Source organism: Vicugna pacos, chromosome 13 (assembly GCF_048564905.1).
Source record: "Vicugna pacos chromosome 13, VicPac4, whole genome shotgun sequence".
Classification (NCBI taxonomy): domain Eukaryota; kingdom Metazoa; phylum Chordata; class Mammalia; order Artiodactyla; family Camelidae; genus Vicugna; species Vicugna pacos.
The window spans coordinates 48420421-48445708 of record NC_132999.1 but is presented as its reverse complement, the minus strand read 5'-3'; the positions used below and the strand labels follow the sequence as shown (position 1 = coordinate 48445708).

General features: G+C 52.4%; 1 protein-coding gene and 2 long non-coding RNA genes across 6 annotated transcripts in view; 2 read left to right on the top strand and 1 right to left on the bottom strand.

Annotated features, from left to right (window-relative positions):
- The window catches only part of WASF2 (WASP family member 2), a 77591-nt gene extending 59233 nt beyond the window's left edge, over positions 1–18358 (bottom strand). For 2 of the 4 annotated variants that reach the window (XM_072975001.1, XM_006196847.4), the window contains exon 1: positions 965–1146. The gene's annotated coding sequence lies outside the window, so the exon portion shown is untranslated. Of the gene's footprint in view, positions 1–964; positions 1147–1742; positions 1868–1992; positions 2110–18217 lie in introns of those variants that run through there. The other 2 variants (XM_072975003.1, XM_072975002.1) reach the window with 2 other exon arrangements.
- On the top strand, positions 1525–12417 carry LOC107033636 (uncharacterized). The gene is made up of 3 exons (XR_001459143.3): positions 1525–1678; positions 8057–8210; positions 8837–12417. It is a non-coding gene; the product is annotated as an uncharacterized lncRNA (long non-coding RNA).
- Positions 18359–23625: 5267 nt separating the features above from the next.
- On the top strand, positions 23626–24977 carry LOC140700749 (uncharacterized). The gene is made up of 2 exons (XR_012079368.1): positions 23626–24636; positions 24823–24977. It is a non-coding gene; the product is annotated as an uncharacterized lncRNA (long non-coding RNA).
- The last annotated feature ends 311 nt before the right edge of the window (positions 24978–25288 follow it).

Below are 25288 nucleotides of genomic sequence, written 5' to 3'. Positions count from 1 at the left end.
CAAAGAAAACACTTCAGTGTTGGTAAGCTCTGTGTGACCTTACTGTGTGACCTGGGGCAAGTTACTTAACTCCTATGAAACTTAAGTTTCCTTATGTGTACCTTCTCAAGGGCAGCCGTAAAACTTCACCAAGAACATGTGCCTAAATCAGGTTTGACACATAGTAAGAGAGCCATAAACATTCTTCCTCCTCCTCCTAACCCTCCTGAATTCTTCTGGGCCTAAATTTCAATCACAGCCCCCAGGTCTCCAAAGATTCCTTCTTCTCTGATTCTATGGAGACCTGTATAAAACTCCCCCATCCCAGAGGCTCTAGGATCCTGGAGAACCAAGACAACCAGACACCACCCCATCATAGTCTGGGGTCCATCCAGAGCCTTCCTGGATGGGCCCCTTTAGCCAACTCTCCTTACTCTGCAGGCCATCCTGTACACACACGTAAGTACACGTACACACACACACACACACACACACATGTCCTCTCCTCCAGTCCAGTCTGCAACTTAGGCCAGGAATCTCAAAGAGTACCTTAGTACCTTTATGGGGAAGAACTTGCCCAAGATCTCAGACAACCTCTGAGCTCCATCTCAAGTACGTCTGCCTGCAAAGCCTTCATTTTACAAATGGGGAAAATGGGGCCCAGAGAGGGAAGTGACTTGCCCAAGGTCACACAGCGAGTTGGTGGCACAGCCATGTCAAGTCAGGGCACTTTCGCAGCTTTACAGACTAGCGGGGCCTTCCAAGTCTCCGGGGGGATCTCCGGGCCACCTCCTCCCTGGGGAGGGGAGTGTAATGTAAGGCGCCATCCCACGCTGACCGCTCACCCGACTTCTGCGGGGCAGCGGCAGGAGGCGCGGCCCCCACTCCCCCGGGACCCTGCGCGACTCGGGAGGGGAGGCACGGCGCGGCCCGGCCCGGCCAGGCGCCTGACGACGGGGCCCATCCGCGGGGACTTGTTGCTCACCTGGTCTCGCGCGGTGGCCCCAAGCGAAGGAAAGGCTGGCCAGCCGCCCTCCTCCGCACGGGGTCTGTACTCAAGGGCCACCTCAAGGACTGCCACACAGCCGGACCCCCCTCAGCGCGCTACGCCCCCAGCCGCGCTCACCCGGCCCGCGTCCGCCATTACGCGATTCCCCGCCCTGGGACTCAGCCACACCCCGCCAGCCGCCCTGATTGGCTCTCTGCCCCACCCGCCTGAGGCTTCCAGGCATTCCATTGGCCTGAATGGAATGTCAGTTAAATAGCTACGCAAACGACGTACTCAATGGTACTGTGCGGAGAGCTCCACCCGAGCTACTTCCGCAATCGGAGTAAACAGCAAGGGGGCAAACTAAGTGAAGTGGGGGTGGATTTTAAACTAAACCAACTCCTAAATTCAAAGTAGGAAAACCCCATCTAGGAACGTGTAAAAACTCGTACAAAGTTTATTAAGAGACAAATCCTTTTTTTTAGAGTTCAAAGAACCAGTATGTTTGGTAGAAAGAAGGGGCTAAGCCCATGAACTTTCTGTGGACACCCCTCAAGCTGCAGATAGTTTTGTCCCTTCCGTCCGGGTCTCAGGCTGGGCAGAAAGAAGGGTCGGGAGAGTGAGTCACAGGTTCCTGTCCGCCGCTAAGGGATCCGTCGGGGCGGGGCCCGGGATCCTGGGAGTGGGAGCTGGTTCTGAAAGTAAGGTCAGGTGAGTTGGACAGTGGTTCAGCCACCACCTCACTCTGCAACTTCAGACAACTCCCTAAACTTACCTGGGTCTCAGTTTGTCCTTCTGCGAAATAGGAACAATCATGTCAGTCCGGTGTCCTGGAGCGTTTGTTAAGGATTCATGCATGAGTGGGTATACGTGTGTCTTGTCGATTATAAAAGTTGCAGTCTGGATATCAATGTGACAAATTCACAGGTTAGCAAAGATACCACAATTCGTTCTCTAGAGCAACTCTGCAAGGCAGGTATTGTCCTTATTTTGCAGAAGAGAAAACTGAAAATTCCATGACTTACCCAGGGAATTGACTTCCATTCCTGTATTTCTCCCTTCTGGGCCGGGTGTCCCCTGAGAAAGACTTCTCTCCTCTGACCCATTAGCGCTGCAGGGAGGGTCTTGAGGGTGCCAGGTTAGTCCCCCATCTCAATGGTCACCATTGACTTAGACACAGCCCCGCCCCGGCCCCCTCCCCGCGCCCAGCTATTGTTAATCACCAAGGTTCCTGGGGAAAAGTGATCCTAAGAGTGCACCCGAGCTGTTTCTGGAGTCCTAGGAATCAGGAAGGATGACAGGTGGGTCAGCAACTCAGACAGAATCCCAAATGAAGACACAGAAGCTCAGAGAGAGGGGCAGTTTCCAAGTCAGGACTTAAGTCCAGGTCTCTGCTCTTAAGAACAGGGCTCTTTTCACTGCAGGATTGTTTTTCTCAGAAGAGCTGCTTTGGCTGTAATTTCTAGTCCTTTTCCCTCTCTGGAAAGGAAGGAAGCCAAAAAGGGAGTGGGAGGGGGAATCGCCTAAGACTTTAGAAGGGCAGAAAACCACCAAGTGGGTGGTGCCGGCAAGGCCCCAGTGCCCGCTGAGTCAGTGACCTCCAGGCTCAAATTGGGACGCATGGTCTGACAACCAATGACTATTTAAATCCTGACTGTGGCCGCTGGGTGCAGGGAGGTGTTGTGCAGAGGTCAATGACTTTGGGGACAAACTGACCTATGAATGAATCCAGGCTTCATCACTTTCTAGCTCTCAGCCTCACCTACAGCCTCTCTAAAATGGGGACAATAGAGCAGTTGTGAGGATTCAATGAGTTAGCTGTGAAATTAATGAGTCATGTGTGTCAAGTGCCTGATAGCTATTTATTCATTCATGGTTTCATCCACTCAATAAAAAATTACCCTACACTGGAGCAGGTGTAGGGCAGCCTGCCAGTGGTGCAGCTACAATGATGAGTGAAACAAACTCAGACCCTCATGGAGCTTACAGTTTGGTGAGGAAGCAAGTTGTTGATCAAAATACAGTTAGAAACTGTGATAGGAACAAGAGGGCAAAGTACAATGTGTTTGAGAGTGAATGTCAGGGGATAGGGTGGGTCAGAGGAGGTTTCCTGAAGAGGTAGTTGATGAATGGGAGTTAACTAAGCAGCTGGTGGTTGGGAGAAGTGTTGCAGGCCAAGGGAGAGGGTATAGAAGGTCTAGGCCAACGGTATAGTGGCATTGGGGAGGTGGGGAGCATGGAGCTCATGCTCAGGACCAAACAAATAAGGTGGTACAGGAGAAAGAACTTGGCTTTGAAAGTGGGTCTGTTCTCCAAGAGTCTCTGTTCTTTTCTGATAGTCCCTGAAAGAATGCAAGTTTTGAGGCCTACCTACCTGGGTTTGAATCTTGGCTCTGCCATCTCACTTTGGACTGTGTGACCTTGAGCAGTCACCACACCTCTCTGTGCCTCAGCCACTCTTCTGAGAAATGGGGATGCTGATAGAAGGGCATAAGGTGAGGGGCGAGGATTTAATGTAGCAATTTGTACAAAACGTTCTGGCACATAGAAGCCACTCCATAAATGATGCTTGGTCATCGCTGCGTGGAGGGCGGTGAGCCTGAGGCAGCAGATCCAGCAGATGCCTTTGGGAGAGAGCTGATGCAAGCGTCTGTGCACTGGGCCAATTGTTCTCTGGCCTTAATTGTAGAAGACTTCCGAGCCGGGCAAGCCTGGTTTCCAATCACAACTGTACCACTTCCTAGCAATATGACCTTGGGCAGGTGACTTCACCTCTCTGAGCCTCAGTTTCCTTATATGTAGAATGGGGATCATAATTGCTTCTATTTCTCAGAGCTGTGAAGATTAAATGAGATAGTAGAGGCGAAGCAGCACAGTGATTGGCACATAGTAGCCGTTGTTGAATGTTAACTGATGATTATTATTATTATTGATACTAGCAGTTACTATCTGTACTAGATGAGATTCTGGGGTTTTGCTTGAAAGTTGTCTGGCAACAGGAGCCTTAGTTTCTCCTTTAGGCAATAGAGATAGACAAGTTGCTTTCAGAGGGAGTTGTACTGGGCATCTTAATAGTAATATTAAAAAGCACTCACAGTGAGCATTTATTATGTGCCAGCCATGCTTTACATGCATTAATTCATAAATCCTCATAGCAGTCCTATAAATCAGGTCCTATTATTGTCATTATTTTACAAATGAGATAAAGGAAGCACAGAGAGGTTAAGTGACTTGCCCAAGGCCAGCCAGTCAGAAAGCAGCACGACTGGAATTTAAACCCAATCTCAGAACTTGAGAGGGCTTGCTGCTCCTGAGAGGCAAGCCCTCCCTCTTCTACCCAACAGAGTTATCACCTGGAGCAATGAAATAATTCACTGCCCATAAGTCCCAGATTTCGAAGGCCAAGCCACATTCCTTTCTCACCAGTTCTAAAAAATAACCCCTGCCTGTTCTCTGAGGCTGATAAAATCAGGGAACAGAACTTCTTCCTCTGCAAGGGAAAGCAAAAAGACATTTAGAGTCACTAGAACTGGGTCCGAGTCCCAACTTTACCACTTAATGGTTCTGTCTTAGCCAAGTCACACCCTCTCTCTGAGCCTCAGTTTCATTACCTCTGAAATAGGGATGACAGTAGCTTTGCCATGGGGCTGTTGTGAGGAGCAGAGAAAACAAGTCCTGTATGAACTATAAAGTGCCATCAGCACAAGGCTTCCTCTCCTTGTTGCTATGGGGACAGCAAGCACTCCAGGAAAGCAGCCGAAGCCAGCATAGCATTCAGCAGGCAAATTGTCATCTCTGGAAACAGTCCTGAATTCGAGTCCTAGACCTGCTTTTATGGCTGTGTGACCTTGGTCAAGTCTGAGCCTCAGTTTTCTCATCTATAAAATGGAGTGAATAATACTGATCTTGTAGAGCCGGAGAGAAAGCACAATGAAAGAATGTGTAAAAAAAAAGTGAGCCAATGCCTGCTACAGAGCTGGCAAAACACAGTCTGCAAAGGGAATCTAGGGATTTAAAGCAGAGGGACCAAGGAGAATCACCCTGACCCCCTCCACAGCACCTCTGTCTGAGGGCCAGTGGGTGGACAGCACTGTGCTCAGAGCCAGAATGGTCTCCAGCCACTGCTCTTTCTCTGGCATCCTCAGCTCTTGCTGGGTCCACTGCATATCTCTCTCTCCCCCTCTCCCTCTCGTCAAACAAGTTCTTCTCCACTGAGCAATCCCAGGGGGCCCCCCCCAACCTCGGTTCCAGCCAAGCTGCAGGCTTTCCCCGCCTCCACATCCTGAATCCACAGCCTTTGCATTTGCCATTCCTTCCACCTGGAATGCTCTCTCCTCCCAGAGCGACTTTGATGGGGAAGAGGGGGAGTAGAGTGCTGGAGGGAAAGGATCTGGAATGATGCTCCCCCACCTCCTCACTCCCCTTTCCTGCATCCCCCACGCTGCAGGCCTGACCTCCCCCCTCCCAGCGTGGGGGATGAGGCAAGCGCTGGGAGGGGGAGGAAAAGGGGGAGGACTCCGTGAAGGGCCCTCTGTGGGGTTTTTCACCTGCTCTGAAGAGGCAGACGGAAATGAAAGCTCTAGAAAAACGCCTGCCGCTCTGCTCCGGAGGCCCCAGCTCAGTGAAGCCTCCCTGCCTTCCCACTGTGCCATCTTCTCTTCCTCCCCCTCCTCCTGCCGGCAGGTGTCACACAGTCAAGGAACACGGGTGGGCGGCAGGCCAGAAAGACTTGAGTTCAAATCCCATTCCTGCCACTTACCCAGAGAGTGGCCTTAGCAAGATGTTTGGCCTGCTTACACCTCATTTCTTTGTAAAAGGACACAAGGATCCCTGTTTCTCAGGCTGCCGTGAGGACTAAGTGAGATCCCAGGTGAAAGTGCCTGGCACAACCAAAGGTCTCAGCAATGGAGACAATAACAATGACAGCAAACACCACAGTGCCTGGGTGTGCCTGGCACAGCTCTCAGTACCTTGTGTATATTAGCCTGTTCACTTCCTGGCTACGATTACTAGCTCCATTTTACAGATGAGAACACTGAGGCACAGAGAGAGTCTATAACTTGCCCAAGGCCACACAGCCAGTAAGAGGCATGGCTTATTTCTAACACTATGGTGCTCTCAGTGACAGTTGGCACGCTTATTTGCTTTTCTCTGTACTAACTCTATGCCCTCAGTAAGTACATGTTATTTTCTTTCCTCCCACCTTCAAAATCCTGCTAGAATTTTCCCTCCTCTGTGACATCTTCCAGTCTATTCATTTAAGGAGCATCTATTGTTGATGGCTCTGGCCAGGCTTATGGCTGGGCACTGGGGATCCAGGGATCAATCCACCCAGTCTCTGCCCTCGAGTGGCTCACAAGCTGGTGAAGGGGAAGATAAATACATAAAAATAACAGTAAAAGAAGGAAATACCAATTGCAGCAGAAACTGTGAGCTCAGAGAAGCATAGAACTTAACTGGAGGATTAGGGCAGGCTTACAGAAGAGGGGTCATTTGAATGGGGTCTTGAAGGGTGAGTAGGCATTCCTCAGATGGAGTTATAAAGTGAATATATAGACTATGATGTACAGGACAGACCCTGCAAAGGTGACTGAAGAAATAAAGGCAAGAGAGTAACATGCTGGAGTCAGTTGTATGCCAGGTCTCCTACTGGGTGCTACAGATATAGAGGTGGAGAGATATTAACTGGGACCTCAAGGAGCTTACAGACTTGGTGTCAGGGGATGGAAAGCAATAAGCAAAGCAAAAATGGCAATATTAAAGAAAAATCCAAAGGGACTTTGGGACTAACAACAACAACAACAAAAAGACCTGAACCTGTCGAGGGGTCAGTGGAGGAGTAGTTGAAGTCTAGGCTGAGATTTTAAGATCAGAGCCAGATTATGTTACCTACTACCACTCCAGCCCATGTGTAAATTCAACAAAAAAACAAAACTAACTATAAAATAAGAGTAAGGAACTCCAATAAACTTCTAATTTTTCCCATGAACCCTATTTCAATGGTTTTTTTACAATTATCAAACATCAAATTATTTCTTAAAAGTAATGTTTTTAGTGCCCCCTGCCTTGCTGGTGCCCTAAATACATGTTTGCTCTGCTCACTGGGTAATCTGACAGAGTGACAGGCCAGAGGGAGTCAGCCAGAGAGGTGGAGGAGGGTGTGGCAGGCAGGGGGAATTTCACAAAGGTCCAAAGGCCCAGAGGCAAGAGAAAAGATGGCATGTTGGGGGTAAAAAGGAAATCCTTCAATGAGAGCTACCAAATGGGAAGAGGTAGGGATGGAGTTTTAAACTGGATTCCAAGGGTGCTAGGGAGGCATGGAAGGGCTTTAACCAGGATGTGACATAACCAAATGTCTCTTTTGCAAGATCACTCTGAATATCGCTAGAGACCTTTTTATGCTTTGAATTCATTCATTCAAGAGACACCACGTGCCAACTAGGTTTCAAGCACTGACCCAGGTGCTAGGGCTGCAACAGATAATTAAAAGTTCCCCAGACGGAGCAAGACGTGGCAAGACATTGAGTGCCCCCGCTACAGAGGGGCCTCAGTGGATAGAGGCTTGGAGTGTGAAAGTGGATGGCTTTCACAAATAGAAAGCCAAACCCTGTGCTGGACAATGAGGCAGTGAGATGGGAGATGGCGCTCAGGGAACTTGCAAGGTCCTTGCATTGGAGAGACCAAGGATTCCTAAGATAGAAGAATAAAGAAATGAAAATGGGAGGAGAGGCAATGGGTTAGGGGTGAAAAATCCTGATCCTGTAACCTCCCTAGAAGGTGGCCAAGTGGGCGGAGGGGCAGAGGCCCCGGCCCCCATGCTTTCTTAGCCCTGCTGAGCTCTGCAGCTTGTCTCCTCCTGGCTCTAGAAGTCAGACCAAACCCTGAAGGAGAACAGAGGCGGGTGAGGAGGGGGCGGGCGGGAAACAAGCCCAGGCCTCTCACCCCAGCAGGGCCTTCCTTCCCAGCGGCTGGAGCCAACCCTGCTGAGGAGCCAGAGGTTACAGGGAAGGATTAAGGAGTTGGTTGCTTTTTTACCCAAACTGGCTGCATTTCTCTCTCTTTCTTTCTCTCTCTTTTTTTTTTTTAAAGGAAAATGTTCCTGTACACGCACCCGGAGGCTTTTGCAGGAGGCGGCTGTTGGAGAACCGGGAAAACAAGCCAAGAAACAAGAGAGAGGAAAAAGACCACGCCTCGCTTGGCAGATTCCTAATGGCCCAGGAGACCTGAGGCTTTACAGTGGGAGGTCGGTGGGGGCTGGCTTGGGTGGGAGGGAAGGGCAGGCCGAAGGACAGCCACTTGCTGGCCAGTGACCTTGGGCGGGATGTGGCCTGCTTCCCTCTGGTGAGAATGGTGGGGAGGGGGGCAGGGGCAGGGCTGGCCGGCTGAGGTCACAGGAAGGCCCCTTTCAGCCTGAAACGCGATCTCGGGATGTGGGGCCTGCCAACCTGCAGCGACCCTGGGCCAGCAGAGATGAAAGGCTGCCTGTCCCCAGCTTCCGGACCCCCGAGGCCCCAGTGCCTCAAACTTGAAGGGCAACAAAGCTGCTGCAGCTGGCTGAAGCCGGCTGCTGGGCCCCCCCCCACCTGATGTCATCCAGTCCTCCCTTCCCTGTTTTACAGAGGACACTCAGGCTCAGAGAGGGCTGGTGACCTGCCCGAGGTCACACAGCAAGTTAGAGGCTGAGCCAGGACTCCCCACAAAGTCTCTGGACTCCCAAGTCCCAGCCTCATTCCCTTTCCCAGAAACTTGGCTGCCTGGGGGCTTACCCTGGGGAGTTGGAGAGACCCAGGGTTAGGGAGGACAGTTGGGAGCTGGGTCTGTTTGAAGTCACAACTTAATGTTGATTAAAGTGCTTTTTTTTTTTTAAAGACAAAAAGAACATTCCCAGCCCCTGCCATGAGCCTGGACTTGCTCTGCTGGCAGGCGAAGGAATGCAGCTCTGGCCGCCACAGCTGCTGGTGGCCAGCTGCGGCCTCAGCTCCTGCTGCTCCCACCCCAGCAGGCACAGGGACAAAGGCCTCTTCTCAGCCTGTCCCCTCCAGCCCCCTGGATCAGTGGGGGCAGAACATTGACCAGGAGGCTCTGTCACTGACCAGCTCAATTGCTGTTCCTCTCTGGGCCTTAGTGCCCTTTCTGGAAAATGGGGGCAGTCTCTGCCTGACTGACTTCTCAGCACCATTTTGAGATTCCAAGGAGTTAAAGTACAGAAATACAGACCTCTCAGCATCTCTTCTGCCTGAGGGTTGGCCTACACAGAGACCCTCCTGCCTCCAATGCCCCTCCCTCCCTCCCACTTCACCTGGCTAGCCCCAGCTCCCTCAGCTCAGCTCAGCTCAGCGGGACCATCCCTTGCTCTGGGGAGCCCTCCCTCACCTTCAGACCATGCTGCTCCTTCAACGTATTTATCACTGTTGTAATTAAATAATTAATTGTGTAATTGGATCTATCTCCCCACTCAGATGTGAACTCTAGAATAATAATAGCTGACACAAAATGCTGACCCAGTGCCAGAGACTTTCCAGGTATTAACCCAGTTAGTCCCTGTTGTAGGTACTGTTAGTGTTCCCATCTTACAGATGTGGTAGCTGAGACAATGAGAGATTCAGTAACTTACCTGAAGTCACAGCAAGTTGGAGGCTGAGCCAGAACTTAGCACAAAGAAGGTGCAGAATCAGGATTCAAATCCAGACCCCAGACTAGAATCAGTATGCCACTAATAAGGCAGGTTCAGCTTGTTCCCTGGCTATCCCAGCTCCCAGAACATCTGGCATACAGTCAGTGCTCCATTTATGTTGGGTAAATGAGGACACAAACAGGTGATGAATACACAGGAGTATTTGGAGAAGACTAAAGTGCCTTCCAGGAGTGAGTTTTGCAGGTGCTATGTGTGGAGCCAAGCCGTGGTGGGGGGAGGGGGTACCCAATATAGTACTAAAGAACAATTATTAGGCTTCTTTCTGAAACACATAGGCCAAAAACTTGGGACGTCATCTTTGATTCCTCCTTCCACTTCATCTGCCAGAGCCATTCAGTCCCCAGGTTCTGCTTGATGTCTCTCTCTCAGTGCACCCCCTCTTCTCCATCCCTCAACCCCCATCTTTTTCTTGGATTTTTGTAGCATGTCTTACACGGGTGTCTCTGTCTCTAATTTCTCCTCCTTCAAAGTGGGCCTCTGAAAACAAAGCTAATTGTGGGTGCCATCCCTCTTTACCCCCTCCCTCACTAATGAACCTTCCATGGCTCCGCATTGCTTTCTGGATAAAGCCCACACTCCTCACCAGGGCTTCTACCACCCAACCCCTGCCTCCACCCGTCCAGTCTCACCTCCTGCCCCACTCCTCCACATGTCCTTTGCCCAAGCTACTCTATATAGTAGATGTTAAGAGCATGGAAGCAGACAGACCTGGGTTCAAGCCTGGCTTTTGCCATTTACTAGCTGTGCGAGTTTGTAAATAAATCAGTTTCCTTCTCTAAGCCTCAGTTGCCACATATGGGAAAATGGGCATAATTATGATAGCTCTTCATAGAATTGGTGTAAGGATTAAATGAATACATAAGGTGCTGAGCATACCCCCTGACACTCCCAATAGTTCCTATAATTCTTATACTTTTCTCTGCTACAAAGAGCACTTCTTACTGTCAGCCTTACTATTCTTTATGACCTAGCTCAAATGTCACCTCTTGGAGGAAATTTTTCTTGATAGTCACACTCTGTTCCCCAAGTGAAATCATTCTCACTTTGCAGACTCGCTTGCACTTTGCACCTCTATAAAGCACATGTAATATGGTTGTTGCACTCTTTCCCCCATGACCCCAAGAGTTCCCAGGGAGCAGGAACAATACCTTCTTGACTCTAGCACAGTGCCTGGCATGCAGCAGGTACTCGAAAGGTGTCAGTGGAATTGAGTGGAGGCACTACTTTCAGTGCCTTTCTTGAGCACCTTGCAGTGAGGAGAGCTGAGTGGTGAGATGGCTGGACTGGGACCTGGTTGCCTGAGTCCCACTCCAGCTTTGGTGCGGGGTACATTGGTATACGTGGGAATGGGAATGAGTGGAAGAAACCCCTGACCTCTGGGCTCTTTCTTCCTGGCCGGGACTCTTCAGTCCTTTAAGGGAGGGAGAGAAGGGAGAGGAGGTGAGGAGGTCCAGGTGCTGAGCAGGGGTGAGGTGGGGCTATAATAGTTGCTGGGCGTGAGTGGGAGCTGGCAGACTCCAGCTGCTCTCAGACCAGGGCGGGGCCTGGCAGGACAGGGCCTCACAACCCAAGTCCCCGCCTGCCAGGCCCCGCCTCATCCTGGCACCTGGATTAAGTGACTTTTCAGGTTGTAAAACTCCATCTTGATCTGCAAGGAAGTAGAGTCCACACCTGGCCTTGTCTGGTTGCTGAGCAGGGAGAAAGGGGAGTGTTTCCTTTTCTTCTTTTTGTGTCGGTAACCCCTTGCAATCCTGGGCACATCAAAGAAGGTAATACTCTTTGCAAACCCAAGTGAAGGTCACATTATCCCCAGCTGTTGCTTCACTTGCTGCTTCTGCCACTCCCCCTACTTAAAGCCCTTCTCTCACTGCCCGGTACCCTCAGGATAAAGTCCCAACTCCTAATCCAACCCCTAAAGCCCTGGGAGGTCTGGCCCCTGCCTCCTGTTGGACTTTCACTTCCCTCTCCCCCTGCTGCCGCCTCTTCTGGCCTTTTCTCAGTTCTCCCAGCACACCTTGCCCCTTCTTTCCTCTGGGCCTTCACGCATACTGTTTTCTCTGTCTTGAGTGCTTTTCCCTATCCCCTGGTGATTTTGTTTCATGTTTAGTACTTTCGATGCCTAAGAAATCTTTGCCTATCCCAAGATCATGAAGATTCTCCCATCTGTATTCTATAAGTTTATAGTGTCAGCTTTCACTTTAGGTCCATGATTCATCTTGGATTAATTTCTATGCATTGTCAGCTAGGGGTTGAGACTCATTCCCACTCATTCTTTACAGTTCAGTTTATCTCTCACCTCCCTTGAGAAGCCTTCCTTGACTGCTCCCAGACTAGGTCAGTTCCTCCCACTCCACAGCCCATAGCACCCTCTACTTTCTTGTAGCACTTGCCATAATTGTAATTAAACAATTATTTGTGTAATTTGTTGTTTAACATCTCATCTCCTCTAGTATACTGTAGCTCTCTGAACTCAATACTTGTGACTGTCTTCTTAAAAAACTTGTTACTGCAATATACACTCAGAAAAACCATACATATCAAAAACAGCTTGATGAATTTTCACAAACTGAACACACTATGTATCTGATACCCAGATCAAGATGTAGACCATTATGACACAAAATATTTCTGTACCCAGGAGCCCCCTCATGTCCCTTCTAGTCCTGGCTGTCTTTTTTTAATCCTTAGATTCTCAGCTCAGAGCCTGGTATTATTAATCTCTCCAAAAATAAAAAAAAAAACTTCATTGAATGAATGAATTAGTTGGTGATTCTCCTCCAGAGAACTTGACATGGACTCTAACAGCTCTTGCTCCAGCTCAGTGTGACCTTAAGGAGGTCCCTCTGCTTCCTGGGTCTCAGTTTGCTTGTTTAGGAAATGGGGGAGGGTGGGATGGAGGGAGATTGGATAATAACCCCTTTGAGGCTTTTTCAGATGTGACATTTGAGGCAGAATTAACCCCCCCCAGGTTCTATCAATACATTATCAGGAATTATTTTGGTTTCCTGCCTGAAAATGAGGGCCTGGGAGGATTAGAAACTTGATCCATGTAGAGCATCAGGAGCCAGAACCTGAGAGTCAGAAGACCTGGGTTTGAGTCCTGCCCTCACCTCTGGGTGACCTTGGGCAAGTCTCTTCTCCTCCCTGGACCTCCTGGGTTTCTTCACTTAAAATGAGGCATAGGTTGACCTCAAAAGCTCGACAAAGAGTGATGCTGTCTCCAGGCTTCTGAACACCAGGTTTCAGTTTCGGAGCACGGGCAACTCTGGCTCTGGGCTCCTCCCTGCCAGGCACCGTGGAGGGAGAGGAAAGCACAGGATGTGATAACCACCCTAGCAGAGGGAACTCACAGTCTGGCCAGGGGGACCCAATGTTCAGCCAGGAACCAAGTGGAAAATGGATTGATGGTCCAAGTGATTCTCTACGTGTGGGGCTGAAGAGAGAGGAGCTGGAGTGTTCCAAGTAGGGGTAGGAGACCTGGGGGTGGGGGTGGGGGAAGACAGAGATGGCTTCCTGGGGGAGAAGCCTTTGGAAATTGGCAGGGCAGCCCAGAGATGGGAGGAGGCAGGAAGGAGGAAATTGGGTCCAGGTGACCACAGAGCAGCAACTTGGCCAGGGAGTAGGAGAGGCGGGAGCTTGGGCAGCCGCCCCACAGCTGAGCCTTGAAGGGGAAGGGGGGCTGCTGCCTCTGCCTTGGTCCTGGGAGGGCGCCATCTTCTCAGGCCACAGGCTGGGAGGAGGGCATAGTTGTGAGCTCAGCTAGAGGATCCCCACTCTTAGCAGCCCCCAGGGCCCTGCCCGGCTCTCCTGGGGCGGCAGGACAGAGGGTGAGGAGCAGAGTCAAGCCGCATCCCCCTCCCCCAGTTCCTTCCACAGGGCCCTCCCTTTAGCATGGATCACATTTTCTGCCTCTTCTTGGCTTTACAACCAGGGGGCACTCAGAACATCTTTGCTGAATCCCATTCCTCAGACAGATGACTGAGGCAGAGTGGTTGGTAACCAAGGAAGGAAGTGAGTTGTAATTATGCAAATGGTAATAGACAGCAGAGTTCAGAGCTTGACTGCCAAGGTTCAACTCCCAGCTCTGCCACTTATGAGCTATGTGACCTTGAGCAAATCCCTTAACCCTTCTGTGCCTCAGCTTCCTCATCTCTAAAGTGGGATGATAATATGACTTAATAACATTGGGTTGTTGTGAGGATTAAATGAGATTATAGATGTAATGCATTTAGACATAAAGTGCTGCCACCTCAGAGACTGCAAAACGAACAGGCTTTGGAGTCACTCCTCTAGTCTGAGCCTCAGCTTCTTTATCTCTAACACGGTGCTAATAATTCCTGCCTTTCAGGGCATTTGTGAAGGTCAGTAAGGACAGGCTGGCCCCTAATAAGAGTACACCAGAGACCTTTCTCTCCCACCTCCTCCCTACCTCACCATCAGCATGTTCAAGCTCTATTCACCCATCCCCAGAAAACAGCTGCCCCTTGGCCACCCCTCAGGCCTAGGAATCAATCCTGGCAGTGGGGTTTGGACCCGGCAATGACCATTTAGGCTCTGGAAGTAGCTCAAGGAAGTTTATGGTCAGGTACCCAGAGATGGTCTAGAAAGGTGTGGAGATGGGCTCTAGGTGGGCATGGCCTCTTGACCTCTCTGACTCCTCCCTCCAAGAGGAAGGACCCAGCAGAGGAGGCCTAGTGTGGGCCCTTTAAAATGTGGGGGTTCCTGCCTCACTGGTTGCCTGAGTCTAAGGACCAAACTAATTAAGAATAACTGACAAAGCCGAGTACAGCACATAGCAGACACTTGGGAAATTGTTAGAATGACTGCCATCCATTATCTTCACAACACTGAAAAGCAGGCACTACTGAGCCCATTTTGAAGATGAAGAAACTGAGGCTCAGAGAGGTAAAGTCACTTGCTTGGTGGTTACACAGCTATTATCTAAGGGCACAGCTGAGATTCAAAGCTGGATCTGTCTGATTGCAAAGAGGCTGTTAGCCAGGGCATAGGAATCCCAAGGTCACCAGCAGACCCTGTTGGAGCTGGACCAGGAGCCAGATGCTGGGCTGGGCGTGATGAGGTCCAGGATGATGACCAGGTCCACTCAGGACAGAGAGGTTTAATTTACCCTCAGAAACCTGCCTGTGAGCCCAGCTCATGGCCATCTAGTAGCGTTCTAGCTAAAGTTATTTTTTCACTCTACACCCATTTGCACACCCCTCCCATATGTGGAGCCATATGCTGGACCCTGGGGACCCTGGATGAATCAGACTTGGACTTGCCCTCCAAGTGCTGCTGGTCTGGTAGGAGAGGCAGATACACAGCTAGAAAACCTTACTATAGGATGAGGTGGATGAGGGTTTAAGCACATGAGCTGTGGCAACCAACTGCCGGGGTTTGAGTCCCAGCTCTGTCTCATTCTCTTCAGAAATTGGGCCAGTCACTTAACCTTTCTGAGCCTCAGTTTCCTATGTATGAAATGGGGACGATGATAACATACTTCTTTATAAGACAGCCATGAGTATTAAATAATAGCATGAACATGGAATGTTTATATAAAAGGCTAGCACATAGAAAGAAATATCCAGTGAGTATTAGCCATCTTTAGTGAAGCGTAATGAGGGCATAGGGGAGAAACCTATTCTTATTGGGGAACTGGGGTCAGGAGAGGCTTCTTGGAGGAGGGGATATCTATATTGGGTCTTGAAGGATGAAGAGTTCACCTGGATAAGTGGGGGAGGGCATTCCAGGAGGACGTACTGCAGGGACAAAGGGCCAGAGGCGCGGGAGGATATGACCTGTTTGGGTGTGGCTGAGCAGAGTCAGCTGGGAGGAGTGATAGGAAATGAGGCTGGAAAGGCGGTTTCAAGGGCCTTGAGTGCCTGGCTGCCGAGTTTGGACTTTAAAGGACTGGGGACAGATCAGGACTCTAAAAGCTGGGAAGGGACATGATTGTGCCTATTTTAGGAAGATGATTCTAACTGTAGTGTGGAGAGTGAACCGGAAGGGGAGAGACTGGATGTCGTGGAGTGGATCTGAGCGCATGCTCCCGTGGGTTAAAGTCCCCAGGGGGCTCCCCACCGGCCTGCGAATTGGGCTGTGACCTCTCTTACTACCCACCTGCCCACGTGCTCTTTCCTCTGCCTGGGACACCTTCCCCTTCCCTTTGCCGCCTAATTCCTTGTCCTCCCTCAGGTCTCAGGTTGGCCGTGCTTTCTCCTGAAAGCTCTTCTTGGCACTCCAGGTCTAGATCAGGTCCTCCTATTCCCACTCCGTATTTGTGGACTTCCCTGGACTGGACTCTGGACGAGGACATGGTCTGTGTGGTCCTGCTCATGGCTCCACTGACAGGGCCCAGCAGAGTGCCCAGCGCCTAGGGGGCGCTCCACCCACAATCGGAGGAATGACTGAACCAGTGGGTGAAGGGACAAGCCTGTTAGGGGGCAGGTGTGATAGTCTAAGTGAAAATGATGGGGTCTGCAGTGCGGTGAGGAGAGAGAAGCCAGTGAGAGAATTGACAGGACACATGATTGATGAGAGGAGAGCACAGGGGGAAAAGAGAGTTGGTGATAACTCAGAGGTTTCTCCCTCCGAGAGCCCTGGTGCCTTTAACCAAGATAGGAAACATGGATGGGGGCGGAGGTGGGGCCCTGGTGCGGGCTGTTCTCTGGAATGCCCTTCCTCCCTGTCTCCCCACTGGTGACTGTCAATGTCTGTGACTCTGTCAAAATGTTGCCTCCTCAGAGAGGCCACGCTGACCACCCTAGGTAGGCTGGCCCCCTACAAATTACTCTCCACCGTCATACCCTCTCCATTTGCTTCCCAGGCCTCATCATGACTATCATCATATGTCTATTGATTTCTGTTTTGTTTATCGTGTGTCTTTCTCAATAGACGGGAAGTTCCACTAAGGCAGGGCTTTTGCTTGTTTTATTGACCACGTATCCCTGGCAGGATCCCTGAAACACAGTAGGTGCTCAAAACAAGATTTTTTTGGTACAAATAAGTGAAGGAAGGAAGGAATGAAGGCCTTGAATGCCATGATAGAGAATTTGACTCTTAGACTCAAGGGAATGAGGAGCCATGGAAAGTTCTTAAGGGAGGCAGTGTCAGGATTCAGGTTGTGTTTTAGAAAGCTCAGCCTGGGGGTTATGTTGAAGACAGATTGGGGAGGGAGGCACGGGGGAATGGAGGAGCCACTGGGGGAGACAAAGGCAGTACCTGGGGCCAGGCTTGGAAGCCCCCCAGCCTGTGGGGGCCCGGAGCCCCTCCCTATCCTTCTCCACACCCCAGGCAAGCCTGTTGTCTCAGAGCCCAGCGGCGGGGCGGTGGGAAGAGCAGGGCTGGCAAAGCTGACACTCACTAATCACGGCCCTCACCCCGGAGCCGCACTGACTGTCTGGTCTCCATGGAGACACGGCAACCTCCGGCCACTTGTTAATGGCAGCTCAACAAGGCTGCAGCAATGGGGACGGGCCTGACCAGCGTGCCCCAGCCCTGCACCAACTGTCGCAGCCTGGGCTTCTGCAGCAAACCCCAGGGGCCCCTATGTTGGGGGACAGAACTGGAAGTCTGGTGGTTGCGAGGCTCCCCCACCCCTCCGTGGCCCCACCTCCCTTGGCACTGCCAAGCAGTGAGAGGGCAGAGGCAGCCTCTGCCCTGGCTGACTCCTCCGCAGGGCTGCTGGGAAGCTGAGCTCATGCAGGTCACCCAGGCAGGGCCAAAGGGCTGGAGGGGGATGGTGAGGAGACTGTGTGGGGGGGACCTGCCTGCATCCCACACACGAGAGGAATGGAGGGGAGGGCACTTCGCCTGCCCTGACAAACCTCTGCTCTGCTAGCCTGAGGCAGGGACCCGATTGGGAACCATCTGTCCAGAACCTCTTCCCTAGTTTGCTGTCACTACATCTGAAATCTGAAATGCCACCATTAGCAATTCATTCCTATGGGAGGTGGCGTGGCATAGCACAAAAAACGCTGGCTTCACAGTCAGGATGTAAGGCCTGGCTCTCTACCTCAGAGCATTGATCTCCCCATCTATGAAATGGGACACTAACTGCACCCACATGGACACACATTCGAACGTGCACATTTCTCCCCGCGGACTCTGACTTATCCTAGGAGCCTGAGCCCGGTACCTGTGACTCCTCCTCCCAGAGGCCCTTCTTCACCCGCGCAGATGAGCTGGGTGTCTCCTCCATTGTCCCCAGGGCTGTTCCCTCAGCATCCACTGCCCTCCAGTAACCGTCTGTCCCACATTTGTCCTCCCCACAGACTGCCCTCCAGGGCGGGGCAGAGCGAGTGTCAGGAGGGGTTTGTTCAATAAAGGAGGTGGGTGGGAGAGAGCCTCCCGCCCTCTGTCCTTTGTCCTTCTTCTTCTGCAGAGAGTGCTAAGCCCCTAGAGCAGTGCTTAAGGGCCTCCTTTCCCTCTCTCCTTCATACCTTTGTTTTTCCATCTGTCTCTCCATCCAGACATCCTGCGAATACTCCCTGAGTGGGACCTCTGAGAAGGCCCAGAAGTGACCCCAGCAAACAGGTGAGGCAGAGGCCAGATACCTGCACACACTCGTGCCAACCGGGACCTTCCGACAGCTGCCTCCCCCAGCCGTGTTTCTTCTTGGTCAATCCCTAGGCAACATTCCAAGCTGAGAGGGCCCTTGGAAATTGTCTGGTCTAATCCACCGCAGTCAGATGAAGAAACCAAGGCCCAGAGAGAACTGTGGCTTTCCCAAGATCCCACAGCAGCTCTGTTTTTGAGTTGACAATGTACCAATTATGTGGGCCTGCTTGGGAGGTGGCTTTTGGCTCTCTTGGCTCTGCTGACAGCTGTGTTCCCAGTGGCAGCTGGAATGCTGGTGGGAGGCCCATCTGGCCTTTGCACCCTGACTCCCCAGGGTAGAACCAGGTGGCTCTGGGGGGCCCAGGGCCGGGAGGGGTGTGGGGGAGCCTCAAAGGGGCAGCCAGGATACCAGCGGGAACGTGGGATGACTGGAAGATGAAGGAGGCAGCACTGATTCTAGAGACTAAACGAGAAGCCTTGAGCTGCTGTCTCAGCTCTGCCACACTCACTGGCTGGGCAACTTTGGGTGCATCATTTGAACTCTATGAACCTTAGTTTTCTTATCTGTAAAATGGTGCTACCTTTGTACAATGAAAACATTTTGTTAATGGAGACAGCCATACAGAAGTGAGGAATTTTTAACTGTTGAACTGAAAAGCTGAGTCTCTGAAAGGGGAAGGGGCTAGCCCGAGGTCACAGGGTGAACCCACGTTGCCCTCCCATGAGTTCTCCACGCCGAACTGGATACAAAGTTTGGAAGCTGGAAGGAGCGTCCAGATTAGACTGTTCAGTTGCTGAAGGAGGAGGAAACAGTACCAGAGGCGGGGGTAGCAAGTTCCCCAAGGTCACCCAGTGAGTCTGGGGCCAACGTGGGCCCAGAGCCCAGGCTGGGCACGAAGTCCCCCTGCCCAGCTGCCTCGTTTGCTCATCCAGCCCCCTTGGTTTTGTCTCCCCCAGTGAGTGGGCGCAGAACGGGCCCAGCTTCCTTCCTGCCTCCCTGCCCGCCGTCTGCCACGTTGGCAGCCGCCCGCAGCCTTCTCGCCCCTGCTGCTGCTGCTGCCGCTGCTGCTGCGGCATCAGCCGAGACCAACCCGCAGAGAGTTTGCCCAGAACAGCCAGGGCTGCAGGAGCCCGGGCTGGGCTGGCTGACGCTGCCAGACAGGAGAGAGCGAGCCAGCCGGCGGAGGGAGGGAACAAGGGCTGAGCCAGCCCCCGACCTTCTTAGCCCTTTCCCACCCTTACCAGCCAAGAAAGGGAGGCAGGAGACTGGGGCTGGGGGCTTGGGGCTGGAGTGTCTGTGTGTAAGGTTCGGATAGCTGAATCTGCCCGCGTGCACCCTGACGCATGCAGGGCGGAGCATGCTGGGGGTGATTTGTGAGTCTGTGTTTGCCTGGGTGCGCAGGTGATGCTGTGTGTGTGAGTTTGTGCTGATTTGTGCAAACCCGGGGGCCACTGCGTGTTTGTGTAAGCACAAGGGAAAGCTGTGTGTCCTGAGTTTGAACACATGTCTGTGTTCAGAGAGATGCTGCGTCTAGCAGTGTGTGCACATGGAAGACGACTGTTAGTGACAAGAAATCCTTGTGTGCACAAAAGGCTCAGCATCTGTGTCTGAGTTTGTGCACTTACCTCATGTCTGGGTGCGTGGGGCCCCTGTGAATTTGCAATTGTGTACAAGAGGATAACGCCGTAACTGTGAGTTTGGGCTCATCTGTGTGTACCCAAGGGACAGTGATTGTGCGTGCACGGCGGAGCACTGCCTGCAGCTGGGATTTTAGGCGGGTGCCCAGGAAGACACTGTGGAACAGTGTGGACTGGTCCAAATGTCCAGGACATGGGCGCAGGGTGTCTCTGTGCCCGGCAGACTTTGTAAGTGTGCTGATCTCTGGCGATGCAGGGGATCACTGTGTGTGACTGTTGGTGCTCGGCTGTGTGTACAGACAACAGGCGGGGTTGTGTTCCTGGGGTTGCATCCGCACAGGGCAGCAGTCATGGTGGTGATGGTGGTGGCTGTGCTGGGCAGGAAGACAATATGCTACGGGTTTGCACTTGTTTCTCTGCTCGGCAAGGCCCTGTGTGTGACTGTGTTTGTGCGTGTCTGTGAGCACCGTGTGCTGGAAACTGCGTGCTTCTGAGTCTGTGATAAGCTGAGTGTAGGAAGTCGAGGGTTGTGGGGGAGGACATGGCTGTGTTTGTACTTGTCTGTGAGCCTGGGGTCAGATTGCGCTCCATGTGCTACCTCCTGTGTGCACAGGTGGCCGCTGTGTCCACCCGTGTCTTTGTGTGTTTGGGTCGTCTGAATGTGCAGAGGAGGAGGACATGGAGGGGGGATTTGAGTGCGTGCCTGTGCAGGCCCCTTTAACGTGGCAAGTCTAAGAAATGTCGGCCTTCTTGGCAGCAAATCTGGGCTTGGTTCCACTGGGGGTGTCTGCAGAGAGGGGCTCTTAGAAGGGACGTGCTTGAGCGAGAGAGACAGGAAGGGAAGGGGGGGCCAGCCCCAGCTCGGGGTTTCTAGGAGGGAAAGCCAGACATTGGAACTTGTCAACGCTACCTCCTTCCCCGCCCCCACTGCCCCGACTGCTGCCTCCCCTCCTGGCGCCTGAAGGCTGCTGGCAGCCGGACAGACAGACAGACAGTGCACACAGAGACTGTCTCACCAGCACAGAGACTGAATGTGAGCCCCTAAATACACAAGCCTGGACGCCTAAGGTCCAGAGAGGGCAGAAGACATAGCTAAGGCTTGGGGAAGCACGTGTGTTTATATGTGTTGGGGGCAGGGGGTGCTGTTGGCCTCTGGTGCTTTAATCCTGACTAGAGCTCAGGCCTGGGAGGGGGAGGAGGCAGGGGGAAAGCCTCTGAGGAGGGGGCTCTTATTACTCTAATCAAACTCCTTCCCTGTTTATACAACTGCTGCAGTGTCTTTGAGAATCTCATTGCCTCAGACATCACGAACTACAACTCTCTCTTTGTTAGAAGCAAAAGAGAGACCTAGAGAGGGGCAGCACCTGGTCCAGGGTACCACAGCAGAGTCAGGACTAGAACCCAGGGCTGCTTCTTCCCCTAGCTGTGTCTGCAGTGCACGCTGGCCCGTCCTATCCTATCCTGTCCCCCTCCCACTTCTTCAGGATATGACAAGGACCTCTTGCTTTTGTCTTTTTTCTGGTCCCAAGTGATGTCTGTCTGCTTGTTAGTCTGTTTATCACAAGGGCTCCAACACACTCAAGGACAGAAGAACCTGGGAGAGAAGAAGAGAGTTTGGTTTTGGGCAAAGGGCTACTGGGGAGGTGGGGGTGGGATGGGGAGATGGAGAAATGGAAGGAAAGGAACTCAAGAAGAGAGGGAGGAGGGGAGGAGAGCAAAGCTGGGAGGGGATGGGGGTGGATCTGAGAAGCAGAGACTCTCCTTTGGCTCCACCTCTAGCCTGGGCACCAGGGGTGAACTTGAGCTCAGAGGGAGTCCTGCCCCTCGCTGGGATGGGGACTCCAGGGTTTCTCTAAGGCCTGGACTCAACCCCCAAACCCTGGGGGCAGCAGCATTCTGGCTGCATGTGTGGTCAGAGGTGACCACGCTCACCTTGTGAGAAAAGAACTGCGGGGGTGGTGTGGGCGTGAACCTGAGTATGAATTGACTTAGGGTGGGTGGCCTCTTTGGAGCATGGGAGTTGGGTGTGTATGTAAAGTTGTGAGTGTGACAGGACTCTGTGTGTACACCTGTGAACGTATGGCAAACAGGCTTGGGTTTCACTGGGTGGGGGAAGGATTGTGGAAAAGTGTGTGTCTGTGATACTCAGGGAGAGAAATTTTACCCTGAGGGAATAGTTGTGTGCCTATGTGTGTGAGTGTGAGTGTGTGTGTGTGTGTGGTGGGGTTGTGTGCACTATACGCCGTTGTGAAGGCTGTATTCCATGTATGCAGGTAAGTAAACTATATAGCTATGCACTGTGTGTGGGGGGCTGGATCTGTGTGTGTGACTCCTGTGTTTGAATTGCATAAGTATTTACATGTAGAACTGCATATGTGTGCAGCTTTGTACACATATGTGATTGTTTTGAGGTACATAGTGGAGTTGTCTGATTCTTGACTCTGGTATGTGCAGATGTGTGTATTTGTGGGGCAGTGAATGTCAGGGAGCTGTTCACATGTGCGGTTGTATATTTTGGTGGATTGGGTTAAATGTGTGGTTCTTGAAGCAATACTTGGTTTATTTATTTTTTTCTTCATGGGCAAACTTTCCCTACCAGAATGTAAACTCTATGAGGGCTGGAATTTTTGTCTATTTTGCTCACCAAACCCTTAGTGTTTGGAACTGTGCCCAACACACAGTAGGCACTGAATCATATTTCTTGAATGAATGATGGAGTCCACTCCTGCTTGGCTAGGTGTGGGAAGTGTGTTACATGTCTGGACTGTGTGTGCATGTATCTGTGTGTGTGAATGGATACATTGTGTGTCCAGGGGTGTGAGGTTTCGGGTATAAATGGCACATGAACCGAGTGTGTGCACAGGTGTGTGTGTGTGTCTAAATCCATCGCACTTAACTGTACGCCTGAAGCTGTGACCCTTAGGTGAGCACTGGGAGTGTTGGGGGATGTAGCTGTGTGCGTGCACATTTGTGTGTGCATGTGCAGGGGGGTGGGAAGGCGCTGTCGGCTTCTCCCAGCCTTCAGCACTCACTCAGCTTCACCCCAGGTCGCCTGCTGCGAAATGTCAGTGGCAGAGAAGCTAAAAATATCCGCTCTCCTCCGGCTCACTGCTTGGGCTGATGGGGCTGTGGGGCCCCAGCAGGCCCCTTGGGCCCTGGAGGGAGGAGGAACTGCTGGGTGAGGGGCGGAGTGTGGGGTAAGATAAGGAGGCCCTCCTCAGCACACACCTCCCCCCTTCCTCTTGGGCTCCAAGACCAGGCCCCAGGCTCACCTCTGTCAGGAAGCCCTCCAGAACCCCCCAGGAGCGGCCACATGCTGGTATGTGTGTATATGTGTCTGCCTGTGGTGTCCAGAACTGCCTGGGAGGGAGATATGGCCTCCATCAGACCAGGGGTCATCTGGGCAGGATAGGGCCTCCTCTGGCAGTCCAGGAAGGCACTCAGGAGGACAGAGCTTCAGATCGGGGGCTCCTGGGGATGAGCTGTACCTTTCCTCTCACTGCGAGGGCTCCCAGGGAAAGAGCTGGTGTTGTTTCTTCCCTAGCACTGAGGGTCAGGAGTGTAGGCCAGGCTGTATGAGTTCATTTGGAGCTGGTCCTGGGGCCACTAGGGCCCTCTGACTCCAAGGCACATCTGCTGCTACTCAGGGCTTGTGGGCAGGGAGGAGTCTCAGCTCTGCCCACACCCTAGGCTGGCATGTGTTTATGCTACGGGTATTTGTGTGGGTGCGGGTGGGACATGTCAGGGCCCGTGGTCCTTCAGGGACCTGTGTCTCTTCACATATTGGGCTCCTGGGTGTGTCTTTGCTTATGTCAGTGGTGTCAGCAACTGCCTGCCTTGAGCATTGTGGGCAATCAATAAAAATTTGGGGAGTTATGTGTTTCTCTGTGTGCATGTGGGTAACTCCATATGTGAGTCTGGGTTTCCTCCTTTCATCATGCAGACCTGCAAACTCTAGTTGGAATGAACTGTGCTAGTGTGAGAGCTGCTGGTGTTACCACGTGGGGGTTTCAGTGTGTCAGCCTGTTGGAGTGTGTGTTTCTATCAGATGGTCAATGCCTTTTTGTCCCCTGTATCAAGAGGTCTGTGGGTGTGTCTGCATGTTGGGGTTTCAATCACTTGATTACTGCATTTCTGTGTGTTTGTGTGTATCTGCCTGGATGTCATTATGTCAATGGGCATCTCTGTGCCTGTGTGTGTGCCTGTGTCAGTTTGATTTTGTGGGTCTGTGTGTCCATGTGTCCCAGTGAGTGTTGGAGTTGTCTGTGTGGGTTGAAATCTGTGCGCAGACTGGGCACCCCTGCCCCCCAGCCCTGTCATAGTCTTCCACCATTTCTGTGTTGAAGGCCTCAGGTTGTGTGTGTGTGTGTGTGTGTGTACATCAACTTTCTCCAGCCTCAAAGCCTCCAGCTCTGAGATCTGCCCTCCCACTCTCCCGTTGGACTTGAGGTGGGAGCTGAAGCAGAGGGCAGGCAGGCAGACACAGAGCCCACCACAGCCGGGGGCCAGGGCCAGGCTGCCACCAGGGCACTGCCTCAGCTTTCCTCCAAGCAAGCGGTAAGCCAGAGCCTCGGTTACATGTAAACACCAGCTGTGTCAAGACAGCGCAGCTTCTTCTAGGTCAACAGACAGCTGTGGGGTTGCTAGGCAACTGCCTGGCTCCCCCCTCTTAGACTCCCCCTCCCACTGCCTCTACCTGCAAACCCTCTGCTGTCTCCCCCGACCCCAGGATACCACCACGCCCCTCTGAGCCAATTAAAACAGTGGGGCTGAGAGGGTAGGGGGTCAAGGCTGCTTAAAAGGGGGGTTCTGGGACTGGGATCAAGGTATAGGAAGATGTAACCCTTCCAGTGCCACTGCCCCCTCCCCTCAGTCTTCAGCACACTCCTCCAAACCCCCACCTCACCAGTCAGACTAGGGCAGAACTGACGTGATGGTAACTGATGGTCTCCCAACCCCACAGGTCAAGCCAGAACTGGAGAGATGCTGGAAGCAGATGGAGAGTGAGTGGCGTAGACTGTATTAGCGATTGGTCAAGTCCCTCCCACTCCTCAGCCAGGCCTGGGGAAGACTAGCTGGAGGGCCCTCTAACAATAAAAGGGTTAAGTTCTCCCTTTATTTGGCTCCCTGGATAACTACCCTCATTTCCAAGGCAGCACCTGAGCTCCCAGCTACCCAGCCCATTTGGTGCCCGCGTCCAGGCCAGGCAGCCCCCGAATCCCCCTAGGCCGTCATCCCGCGCCGCCGGCTTTCACCCGGCCTGGGCCACCTCTGGGGGTCCCGCAGCCCCGGGCCTCCCGACTGCCCCAGGTCCCTGGCGGGGGACTCTGGCCCTGTGAGTGGGGTGCGTGGGCCGAGTCGCTGGTCGTGGCGATCCGGGAGGAGCCTGAGGAGGAAGGCGTGGGAGGAGGGCGCAAGGCAGGCAGGGG